Here is a 13,329-nt window from a genome sequence, read left to right as displayed (position 1 = left end):
TTGTGTTTGGTTTCATCACTACAATTGGCTAGAATATAGTATCGAAAAGGATGCGGCATCTTGCTTTGTGTATTTCTTGTTCAAAGAGAGAGCCAATGGAGGTCCTGGAGGAGATGCCTTTGTTAAAGATGGTTTTAGAAATTGGAAAAGACCCGAATCATTTAAGAAGCATGTGGGTGGTGTTACTAGCATTCACAACCAAGCTCAAGAAAAGTACAACTTATTTGTTGCACCCAACACCAAAATTGATAATGTTCTTATGAAGGTGTCTAAGAAGGATGTACTTCTTTACAAATTATACTATATTCTATCATGTAAGACCCTTGTAATATTTTGAACTATTTGTATTGTAATCGTGCACATTTGATATATGTGTTGAACTCCAATGCAATGAATTTGTCTTGTACATTGGTCATTACTTCATTATGCAAAGGTTTTCACATTTTGGGGTGGGCAAAAAAAAATTTTGAGGTGTGCCCCCCCTCCAATTCTTTCCTGCGTCCGCCACTGCGCGCGGGGGTGTGCGGTTCCTAAGCACCGACCCAATCCGTGTATAGGACTGACCCATGGGAGGGAGACTTCTACACGGCCTCTTGCGGCGTAGATCGTACCCGCCGCCTGAAGGAAACCGTGATAGGCCTGCCCATTTGGTTTAAACACGTGTCTGTTCGCTTCTTTGCGATTCTAGCTTAACGTGTAAGTTTTTTCGGGTTTTCCTGTTGTTTTTCAACCCGTAGCATAGTTTCATTTAGTTTTCTGATTGGTTTTTTGTTTTCAAAAAATGTGTGAACATTTTAGAAATTTAAAGAAAATTAAATTTTGAGAATTTCTAAAATCTGATATTTTCAAAATGTTAAAATCTTTTTTTGTATTTTAAAGATATGGGCATTTTAAAAAAAAATAAACTTTACCAAAATCAAAATATTTTTGAAAAAATTGAACATTTTAAAAATATTAATCTGAACATTTTTCGATAATGGAAACATTTTCAAATCTAAACATTTTTTGAATCTGACCAGTTTTTGAAATTGAAAACATTTTCAAATCTAAACATTTTTTAATTTCAAAAATTTTGAACAATCTTAAAATCTAAATATTTTCAAATCGGAACAAATTTAAAATCTAAACAATTTAAAAATTCAAAATTTTGAAATCTAAACTTTTTAAAATTAGGAAATTTTCTAAATTTGATCTTTAAAATGTTTTAAACATTTTCAAATTCTGAACTTTTTACAAATATAAAATAATTTTAAATTTGAACTTTCAAAAACGAAACATTTTATAAAAAGTGAAAATTTTCAAATCTGAAATTTTTAGAAACCTGATTTTTTTAATCTAAACATTTTTGAATTCCAAAAGAAAAGGAGAAAAAAGAAAGAAAAATATCATTCCACTAGACGAAAAACTTGCAACACCGACACGACAAAAATAAACAACTACGGACGTAAAACACGAAACAATTTTAGCAAAATCGAAATCACCGGAGACTCGTCGGGGACCTCGTAGCAACAAATTTGCACTATTGTAGCAAAAAGATTTAAAATTATAGCGAAAACAAATTTCACTAGAGAGATCGTAGCAAACAGTTTATACTATATTAGCAAAACCGCGAAACAATAGTAGAAAAACGGATACACTATTGTAGCCTCCACAATACTTTCGAGTTGTGTAGCTCCTAGAACGACAATAATACTAAAAGGAGGTATTTTTTGCTCCTAGAGTTAATATCAAATAAATGGGGACTTTGTGGGAAATCCCGGAAATCGATGTAAGACATGCTGGGAACCATGTAACATATATGAAATTATCAATGAATAAGACAAAGTTTTGTGAATACATTTTACATGTATCACCCGGCATATAGTGCTTTTGCTGCAAATAACAAGGGTAAAGGAGAAATTTGTGATGTGGTGTTACCTGTAAAATATATCCATGAACTTTGTTGTTTATTCTATGATAGTATATGATATTTTCCTGATATGTGAGTTTTCTTACATATTTTACATTTGTGTGATATCCATGTAAAATTTATGATACTTTCAACCTTATTAATTATGAAAATACAAAATACTTTTCACACTATACTTGCTTTGTTTTACTTGTTTTTTTATTACTTACACACTGTTGTGCTTGTGCCTGGCTAACACCTCAGTGGAGTTGGGGACATAGAACTATTTATTTTGCATTTGCAGGTTGTTCGAAGAGGATAAAGTATTGAACCACATTTTTCGTGAGAGTTCAATAAAACCCTCGAGGCATCCTTGCGAGAAAAATTATGCTTGTTGCATCACTTTGCACTTGGAGCCTCAATGAGGTTATAAATACTCCAAAGTTGTGTTGCCATCACGCTGTTCGATGCCGCGAGTTTCCTTGGCATCATGCAAATCCCCTCCAATAACCACCACCTCGCGCTGCCCGCACCTCGCATTAGGTCCGAGTGGAAGTCACGTGGAGTGGTAGCATTATTCACAACACCTATCAGGCCCACATCAGCCCCACGCAACCACCGGCACCAACCCCCCCCCCCCACCCCCCACCCCCACCACCACACACACACCTCCATGCGACACCACCAAGCCTAGGTCCACCTATGTCGTCGCGAGAAAGAAGTTAGTGGAATGAGCTTAGTCTAACCGCCTCATCTGATAGAGGCAAGGATATTATAACGGAGGGAGGGGCCACAAATTATTGGTGTGCATGGGATCCCACTTGTGCTTCCATGGGGAGAATTGAACCAGTGTCGAGTATTTGTTTCCTCCAATAATATATATACAATGTAGTGTTAAATCGTTTGTTTCAATAGGTGTGGTAGGAGCTCTTTTTATGTGTCCATGGAGTGACTTTAAGTGAGGGTCTAACTAAACCATATGATTTTGTCCGAATAGATCCATATTTTCCTATATTTGGGGTGATAAAGAAAGCACGAACTTTACTAAAAAGTGGTTCTGTTTTATTAAGCAAAGTATAATGGATGCACGAGAGTAAGATGTAGGGCGCAATAAGAGGTAGGATAATGGAAAGGAACACATGATATTACCAACAATATAACATGTATTTATTTGTTAATTAATGTATTTTTATTGTATATCTTTGCCAACCGATTACGTGATGCACTAGAAAGCGAACATATGCGGTTGCTTTTTCGCAACAAACTTCCACTAAAAGGCATCTTTGCCAACACACTATCCCTTCTCATGTGGCTTTTTCTAGGGCAATCAACCTTTATAACTCACAATCTCAAGAGGGAACCCATGTTTAAGATATCAATAGGAAGGAGTAGAAAACTCGGCGATTGAGATGAAGGTAGTTGTGGTGTGTCTATTGGTTAGCTCTCTTGGCCTTCTCTAAGCCGTGCTTGCCTTTTCTGCTGAGATTACCAAGATCAAGGTACGCGATAATGCTAGTCTTCTTATGTTTCATGATACATGTCATTTTATCCATTTTATATAATTTGTAGACGGACTTATATTTTTTATCGGGAAAGTTCATCACAAACTTCCTTTTACGAAAAGTGTTTTTAGTTGAAAACAAATTAGTTAAACTACTAACACTTGAAAATTCAATAAGGCATCTAGAGGTGTGTTAAATAGATTGAACGAGACCCTCAGATGTCGTGGGAGGACAGGAAATGGTGCCCTAGTAATGGTGGTGGGGTGTGGCGATTGAAGGAACCCAGAAAAGGGAGATTGAATGATGATACTAGCTTGTTAGTTGGGGCGTCCAAAGGTGATAATGTTACACGATGGTACAATTCTTAAGTCAAACATGTAAGGAAGTAGGAAATTGATGCGACGGTGAGGAAGCTTGGTTATTGTAAGCCTGGGCCACGATTAAGTTTCATGAACCATGAATATGATGATTCAAGTATGGTGATGTTATGTAACATGGGTTGGGCCTACTGCTACCCTAATGGCTATAATATTTAACAAGCTTGGTTGGGCCTACTACTATCATTATTGTTCTAGAATATTAGCTTGGAGGGTGTTCATGTGTCCAGTCAAGCTCGACTTATTTGGCCACTAATTTGGGAGATTGCCATAGAAGGTGAAGGTGGTAAACACATGGGAATGTATTAACACACCATGGTAGGAGTAACTACTGGTTTGGGTAGAGGCACACACACCAAGTAGATCACCAGATGTCTTCACCACAATGACACTAGAAATTTGAGGGAGCTAGGTACATGGGTGAATAAAGGAGGGGTGGCTAGTTTGAGGATGAGAGAAGTAGACAAACATGATATGTGGTAGTATTGCGGAGGATATTTGTCCACTAGTAAGATAAGCATTGAATGTGGTATACCACTACTTACTACTCCATCACATAATAGTGTGGTCGTTGATACGTCTCCGACGTATCGATAATTTCTTATGTTCCATGCTTGTTTTATGACAATACCTACATGTTTTATACATACTTTATGATGATTTTATGTGTTTTCCGGAATTAACCTATTGACGAGATGCCGAAGTGCCAGTTCCTGTTTTCTGCTGTTTTTGGTTTCAGAAATCCTAGTAAGGAAATATTCTTGGAATTGGACGAAATCAACGCCAGCATCTTAGAATTGCATGAAGCTTCCAGAACACCCGAGAGCCACCACAGGAGGGCCCTGTTGTCCCCACACACCAGGCTGGCGCGGCCAGGAGGTGGGCCGCGCCGCCCTACTGTGTGGTGGCCCCGTCAGCCTTCCGACTCCGCCTCTTCGCCTATAAAAAGGTCCCTGACCTAAAACATCGATACGGAAAAGCCACGGTACGAGAAACCTTCCAGAGCCGCCGCCATCGCGAAGCCAAGATCTGGGGGACAGGAGTCTCTGTTCCGGCACGCCGCCGGGACGGGGAAGTGCCCCCGGAAGGCTTCTCCATCGACACCACCGCCATCTTCATCACCGCTGTTGTCTCCCATGAGGAGGGAGTAGTTCTCCATCGAGGCTAAGGGTTGTAGCGGTAGCTATGTGGTTAATCTCTCTCCCTATGTACTTCAATACAATAATCTCATGAGCTGCCTTACATGATTGAGATTCATATGATGATGCTTGTAATCTAGATGTCATTATGCTAGTCAAGTGGATTTTACTTATGTGATCTCCGGAGACTCCTTGTCCCACGTGTGTAAAGGTGACAGTGTGTGCACCGTGTGGGTCTCTTAGGCTATATTTCACATAATACTTATTCAATGTTATGAATAGCATAGTGAAGTGCTTATTTATATCCCTTTATGATTACAATGTGTTTTGTATCACTATTAATCTATGTGCTACTCTAGTGATGTTATTAAAGTACTCTATTCCTCCTGCACGGTGTAATGGTGACAGTGTGTGCATCGTGTAATACTTGGCGTAGGTTATGATTGTAATCTCTTGTAGATTATGAAGTTAATTATTGCTATGATAGTATTGATGTGATCTGTGCCTCCTTCATAGTGTGATGGTGACAGTGTGCATGCTATGTTAGTACTTGGTGTAATTGCAATGATCTATCATGCACTCTAAGGTTATTTAAATATGAATATCGAATATTGTGAAGCTTGTTAACTCCGGCATTGAGGGTTCGTGTAATCCTACACAATTAGTGGTGTTCATCATCCAACAAGAGAGTGTAGAGTATAGCATTTATCTATTTATTCTGTTATGTGATCAATGTTGAGAGTGTCCACTAGTGAAAGTATAATCCCTAGGCCTTGTTCCCAAATACTGAAATCGCTGCTTGTTTTACTGTTTTACTGCATCTGTACTGCCTGCAATATTACCACCATCAACCACACGCCAGTTGTAGTATCAAGCTATTTTCTGGTACCGTTACTACTGCTCATATATATTCATACCACCTGTATTTCACTATCTCTTCGCCGAACTAGTGCACCTATACATCTGACAAGTGTATTAGGTGTGTTGGGGACACAAGAGACTTCTTGCTTTGTGGTTACAGGGTTGCATGAGAGGGATATCTTTGACCTCTTCCTCCCTGAGTTCGATAAACCTTGGGTGATCCACTTAAGGGAAACTTGCTGCTGTTCTACAAACCTCTGCTCTTGAAGGCCCAACACTATCTACAAGAATAGAAGCACCCGTAGACATCAAGCACTTTTCTGGCGCCGTTGCCGGGGAGGAAAGGTAAAAGGTACTCACACTCCGGATCTCGGCTACTAAGCTATTTTCCGGCGCCGTTGTAAGTACTCGAAGCTATTTTCTTTAGATCCTGCAATTGCATCTTTTTGTTTCTTGTTTTACACTAGTTTGGCATAATGGAAAACAACAAAAATATGAGAGATCTTTATGAACTTTATCTTGAATTAGGACATGATGTGTTTGAAGAGAGAATTAAAAAACCCATGGAACTTTATATGCATGCTAATGGGAATGTTATTAATATGAATGCTTTGAACACTATTGTTGCTAATGCTATGGAAAATTCTAAGCTTGGGGAAGCTGGCTTCGATGAGCATGATCTTTTTAGTCCCCCAAGCATTGAGGAGAAAATTTACTTTGATGATACTTTGCCTCCTATTTATGATGATTATAATGATAGTGGTCTTTTGGTGCCGCCTGTTATGGAGGATAAATTTGATTATGATTACAATATGCCTCCTATATTTGATGATGATAATAATAATGATAGCTACTTTGTTGAATTTGCTCCCACTACAATTAATAAGAATGACTATGCTTATGTGGAGAGTAATAATTTTATGCATGAGACTCATGATAAGAATGCTTTATGTGATAGTTATATTGTTGAGTTTGCTCATGATGCTACTGGATATTATTATGAGAGAGGAAAATATGGTTGTAGAAATTTTCATGTTACTAAAACACCTCTCTATGTGCTGAAATTTTTGAAGCTACACTTGTTCTATCTTCCTATGCTTGTTACTTTGCTCTTCATGAACTTGTTTATTTACAAGATTCCTCTGCATAGGAAGCATGTTAGGCTTAAACTTGTTTTGAATTTGCTTCTTGATGCTCTCTTTTACTTCAACTACTATTTCTTGCGAGTGCATCATTAAAACTGCTGAGCCCATCTTAATGGCTATAAAGAAAGCACTTCTTGGGAGATAACCCATGTGTTTATTTTGCTACAGTACTTTTGTTTTATATTTGTGTCTTGGAAGTTGTTACTACTGTAGCAACCTCTCCTTATCTTAATTTTGTTGCATTGTTGTGCCAAGTAAAGTCGTTGATAGTAAGGTTCATACTAGATTTGGATTACTGCGCAGAATCAGATTTCTTGCTGTCACGAATCTGGGCCTAATTCTCTGTAGGTAACTCAGAAAATTATGCCAATTTACGTGAGTGATCCTCAGATATGTACGCAACTTTCATTCAATTTGAGCATTTTCATTTGAGCAAGTTTGGTGCCTCTTAGAAATTCGTCTTTACGAACTGTTCTGTTTTGATAGATTCTGCCTTTTATTTTGCATTGCCTGTTTTGCTATGCTCGATGGATTTTTCGATTCCATTAACTTTCAGTAGCTTTGTGCAATGTCCAGAAGTGTTAAGAATGATTGTGTCACCCCTGAACATGTGAATTTTGATTATGCACTAACCCTCTAATGAGTTTGTTTCGAGTTTGGTGTGGAGGAAGTTTTCAAGGGTCAAGAGAGGAGGATGATACAATGTGATCAAGAAGAGTGAAAGCTCTAAGCTTGGGGATGCCCCGGTGGTTCATCCCTGCATATTTCAAGAAGACTCAAGCATCTAAGCTTGGGGATGCCCAAGGCATCCCCTTATTCATCGACAAATTATCAGGTTCCTCCCTTGAAACTATATTTTTATTCGGTCACATCTTATGTACTTTACTTGGAGCGTCTGTGTGATTTTGTTTTTGTTTTGTTTGAATAAAGTTGGATCCTAGCATCCTTGTGTGGGAGAGAGACACGCTCCGCTGATTCATATGAACACATGTGTTCTTAGCTTTTAATTTTCATGGCGAAGGTTGAAACTGCTTCGTTAATTGTTATATGGTTGGAAACGGGAAATGCTACATGTAGTAATTGGTATAATGTCTTGAACAATGTGATACTTGGCAATTGTTGAGCTCATGTTTAAGCTCTTGCATCATATACTTTGCACCTATTAGTGAAGAAATACATAGAGCTTGCTAAAATTTGGTTTGCATGATTGGTCTCTCTAAGGTCTAGATATTTTCTAGTAAGGGTTTGAGCAACAAGGAGGACGGTGTAGAGTTTTATAATGCTTGCAATATGTTTTTATGTGAGTTTTGCTGTACCGGTTCATACTTGTGTTTGTTTCAAATAACCTTGCTAGCCTAAACCTTGTTTCGAGAGGGAATACTTCTCATGCATCCAAAATCCTTGAGCCAAACACTATGCCACTTGTGTCCACCATACCTACCTACTACATGGTATTTCTCCGCCATTCCAAAGTAAATTGCTTGAGTGCTATCTTTAAACAATTCAAAAGTTATCACCTCTGATTTGTGTCAATGTTTTATAGCTCATGAGGAAGTATGTGGTGTTTATCTTTCAATCTTGTTGGGCAACTTTCACCAATGGACTAGTGGCTTCATCCGCTTATCCAATAATTTTGCAAAAAGAGCTGGCAATGGGATTCCCAGTCCCAAATTAATTAACCTTCATAATGTTACAAAAATAGACACTCCTCCATGGTATGTGATTGTTGGACGGCACCCGAGGATTCGGTTAGCCATGGCCTGAGAAAGCAAAGGTGGGGAGGAGTGTCATCTAAATAAAACTAAAATAAAAAAGGCACTCCTTCATGGTATGAGATTGTTGGCAGGCACCCGAGGATTCGGTTAGCCATGGTTTGTGAAAGCAAAGGTTGGAAGGAGTGCCACCAAAAAAAATGGGAGCCGCTCTTTGAAGGTTTGTCTGGCAAGGGGGTTAGAGTGCCCACTACCATTCGTTGACAACAACAAACACCTCTCAAAACTTTACTTTTATACTCTCTTTATGTTTTCAAAACCAAAGCTCTAGCACAAATATAGCAATCAATGCTTCCCTCTGCGAAGGGCCTTTCTTTTACTTTTATGTTGAGTCAGTTCACCTATTTCTCTCCATCTCAAGAAGCAAACACTTGTGTGAACTGTGCATTGATTCCTACATACTTGCATATTGCACTTATTATATTACTTTATGTTGACAATATCCATGAGATATAAATGTTACAAGTTGAAAGCAACTGCTGAAACTTAATCTTCCTTTGTGTTGCTTCAATGCCTTTACTTTGAAATTATTGCTTTGTGAGTTAACTCTTATGCAAGACTTATTGATGCTTGTCTTGAAAGTACTATTCATGAAAAGTCTTTGCTATATGATTCAGTTGTTTACTCATTGCATTACCATTGTCTTGAATCGCTGCATTCATCTCATATGCTTTACCATAGTATGATTAAGATCATGTTGGTGGCATGTCACTTCAAAAATTATCTTTCTTATCGTTTACCTACTCGGGACGAGTAGGAACTAAGCTTGGGGATGCTGATACGTCTCCGACGTATCGATAATTTCTTATGTTCCATGCTTGTTTTATGACAATACCTACATGTTTTATACATACTTTATGATGATTTTATGTGTTTTCCGGAACTAACCTATTGACGAGATGCCGAAGTGCCGCCTCTGTTTTTCTGCTGTTTGTGGTTTCAGAAATCCTAGTAAGGAAATATTCTCGGAATTGGACGAAATCAACGCCCAGCATCTTAGAATTGCATGAAGCTTCCAGAACACCCGAGAGCCACCAGAGGAGGGCCCTGTGGGCCCCACACACCAGGCTGGCGGGGCCAGGAGGTGGGCCGCGCCGCCCTACTGTGTGGTGGCCCCGTCAGCCTTCCGACTCCGCCTCTTCGCCTATAAAAAGGTCCCTGACCTAAAACATCGATACGGAAAAGCCACGGTACGAGAAACCTTCCAGAGCCGCCGCCATCGCGAAGCCAAGATCTGGGGGACAGGAGTCTCTGTTCCGGCACGCCGCCGGGACGGGGAAGTGCCCCCGGAAGGCTTCTCCATCGACACCACCGCCATCTTCATCACCGCTGCTGTCTCCCATGAGGAGGGAGTAGTTCTCCATCGAGGCTAAGGGCTGTACCGGTAGCTATGTGGTTAATCTCTCTCCCTATGTACTTCAATACAATAATCTCATGAGCTGCCTTACATGATTGAGATTCATATGATGATACTTGTAATCTAGATGTCATTATGCTAGTCAAGTGGATTTTACTTATGTGATCTCCGGAGACTCCTTGTCCCACGTGTGTAAAGGTGACAGTGTGTGCACCGTGTGGGTCTCTGATGGCGTGTAACTCACACGTTCGTTGGGAACCCCAAGAGGAAGGTATGATGCGCACAGCAGCAAGTTTTCCCTCAGAAAGAAACCAAGGTTTATCGAACCAGGAGGAGCCAAGAAGCACGTTGAAGGTTGATGGCGGCGGGATGTAGTGCGGCGCAACACCAGGGATTCCGGCGCCAACGTGGAACCTGCACAACACAACCAAAGTACTTTGCCCCAACGAAACAGTGAGGTTGTCAATCTCACCGGCTTGCTGTAACAAAGGATTAACCGTATTGTGTGGAAGATGATTGTTTGCAGAAAACAGAGAACAAAGATTGCAAGAGATTGTATTTCAGTATAAAGAATTGGACCGGGGTCCACAGTTCACTAGAGGTGTCTCTCCCATAAGATAAACAGCATGTTGGGTGAACAAATTACAGTTGGGCAATTGACAAATAAAGAGGGCATGACCATGCACATACATATTATGATGAGTATAGTGAGATTTAATTGGGCATTACGACAAAGTACATAGACCGCCATCTAGCATGCATCTATGCCTAAAAAGTCCACCTTCAGGTTATCATCCGAACCCCCTCCAGTATTAAGTTGCTAACAACAGACAATTGCATTAAGTATTGCGCGTAATGTAACTAGTAACTACATCCTTGAACATAGCACTAATGTTTTATCCCTAGTGGCAACAGCACATCCATAACCTTAGAACTTTCTGTCACTGTCCCAGATATCAATGGAGGCATGAACACACTATCGAGCATAAATACTCCCTCTTGGAGTTACAAGCATCTACTTGGCCAGAGCATCTACTAGTAACGGAGAGCATGCAAGATCATAAACAACACATAGACATAACTTTGATAATCAACATAACAAGTATTCTCTATTCATCGGATCCCAACAAACGCAACATATAGAATTACAGATAGATGATCTTGATCATGTTAGGCAGCTCACAAGATCCGACAATGAAGCACAATGGGGAGAAGACAACCATCTAGCTACTGCTATGGACCCATAGTCCAGGGGTAGACTACTCACACATCACTCCGGAGGCGACCATGGCGGCGTAGAGTCCTCCGGAGATGATTCCCTCTCCGGCAGTGCCGGAGGCGATCTCCTGGATCCCCGAGATGGGATCGGCGGCGGCGGCGTCTCGGAAGGTTTTCCGTATCGTGGCTCTCGGAACTGGGGGTTTCGCAACGGAGGCTTTAAGTAGGCGGAAGGGCAGGTCAGAGGCGGCACGAGGGCCCCACACCACGGGCCGCGCGGCCAAGGGGGCCGCGCCGCCCTAGGGTCCTGGCACCTCGTGGCCCCACTTCGTCTCCTCTTCGGACTTCGGAAGCTTCGTGGCAAAATAGGACCCCGGGCGTTGATTTCGTCCAATTCCGAGAATATTTCGTTACTAGGATTTCTGAAACCAAAAACAGCAGAAAACAAGAATCGGCACTTCGGCATCTTGTTAATAGGTTAGTTCCAGAAAATGCACGAATATGACATAAAGTATGCATAAAACATGTAGATATCATCAATAATATGGCATGGAACATAAGAAATTATCGATACGTCTGATACGTATCAGCATCCCCAAGCTTAGTTCTGCTCGTCCCGAGCAGTTACAACGATAACACAGATAATTTCTGGAGTGACATGCCATCATAACCTTGATCATACTATTTGTAAAGCATATGTAGTGAATGCAGCGATCAAAACAATGTATATGACATGAGTAAACAAGTGAATCATATAGCAAAGACTTTTCATGAATAGTAGTTCAAGACAAGCATCAATAAGTCTTGCATAAGAGTTAACTCATAAAGCAATAATTCAAAGTAAAGGTATTGAAGCAACACAAAGGAAGATTAAGTTTCAGCGGTTGCTTTCAACTTGTAACATGTATATCTCATGGATATTGTCAACATAGAGTAATATAATAAGTGCAATAAGCAAATATGTAGGAATCAATGCACAGTTCACACAAGTGTTTGCTTCTTGAGGTGGAGAGAAATAGGTGAACTGACTCAACATTGAAAGTAAAAGAATGGTCCTCCATAGAGGAAAAGCATCGATTGCTATATTTGTGCTAGAGCTTTGATTTTGAAAACATGAAACAATTTTGTCAACGGTAGTAATAAAGCATATGTATCATGTAAATTATATCTTACAAGTTGCAAGCCTCATGCATAGTATACTAATAGTGCCCGCACCTTGTCCTAATTAGCTTGGACTACCGGATCATCGCAATGCACATGTTTTAACCAAGTGTCACAAAGGGGTACCTCTATGCCGCTTTGTACAAAGGTCTAAGGAGAAAGCTCGCATTGGATTTCTCGCTATTGATTATTCTCAACTTAGACATCCATACCGGGACAACATAGACAACAGATAATGGACTCCTCTTTTATGCATAAGCATGTAACAACAATTAATAATTTTCTCATATGAGATTGAGGATATTTGTCCAAAACTGAAACTTCCACCATGGATCATGGCTTTAGTTAGCGGCCCAATGTTCTTCTCTAACAATATGCATGCTTAACCATAAGGTGGTAGATCTCTCTTACTTCAGACAAGACGAACATGCATAGCAACTCACATGAAATTCAACAAAGAGTAGTTGATGGCGTCCCCAGTGAACATGGTTATCGCACAACAAGCAACTTAATAAGAGATAAAGTGCATAAGTACATATTCAATACCACAATAGTTTTTAAGCTATTTGTCCCATGAGCTATATATTGCAAAGGTGAATAATGGAATTTTAAAGGTAGCACTCAAGCAATTTACTTTGGAATGGCGGAAAATACCATGTAGTAGGTAGGTATGGTGGACACAAATGGCATAGTGGTTGGCTCAAGTATTTTGGATGCATGAGAAGTATTCCCTCTCGATACAAGGTTTAGGCTAGCAAGGCTTATTTGAAACAAACACAAGGATGAACCGGTGCAGCAAAACTCACATAAAAGACATATTGAAAACATTATAAGACTCTACACCGTCTTCCTTGTTGTTCAAACTCAATACTAGAAATTATCTAGACCTTAGAGAAACCAAATATGCAA

Source organism: Lolium perenne, chromosome 7 (genome assembly GCF_019359855.2).
Source record: "Lolium perenne isolate Kyuss_39 chromosome 7, Kyuss_2.0, whole genome shotgun sequence".
Lineage (NCBI taxonomy): Eukaryota > Viridiplantae > Streptophyta > Magnoliopsida > Poales > Poaceae > Lolium > Lolium perenne.
Note: the sequence above shows the minus strand (reverse complement) of the source record.